This window comes from Plasmopara halstedii (assembly GCF_900000015.1).
Source record: "Plasmopara halstedii genome assembly, contig: Scaffold_614, whole genome shotgun sequence".
NCBI classification, from domain to species: domain Eukaryota; phylum Oomycota; class Peronosporomycetes; order Peronosporales; family Peronosporaceae; genus Plasmopara; species Plasmopara halstedii.
In genome coordinates, this window is record NW_020187532.1 from 276,994 (window position 1) to 277,259 (window position 266).

The window sequence follows — 266 nt, forward strand, 5'->3', positions numbered from 1 at the left end:
GCGAGATGTTCCTTGAAGAGTTCGGCAGTACCTTGAAGGCAGGCGATTTGGCCAAAGTGTCATTGTACGACCGGACGAGGAGATAAACTCGTCAGCGCTTCTGGATGAAGCTGTCCAGGTGGACACCAAGAGAGTGCTGAACGCACGAAGTGGGTCATCGATCTTACGGAATCCCTTGAATCCGTACTATCATTTGGTAAAGGAATCCCAAGACGTCGTCTTCAAAGACCCGCCTTCGGTCCTACCTCCGGACCGAGGTGTGCGTC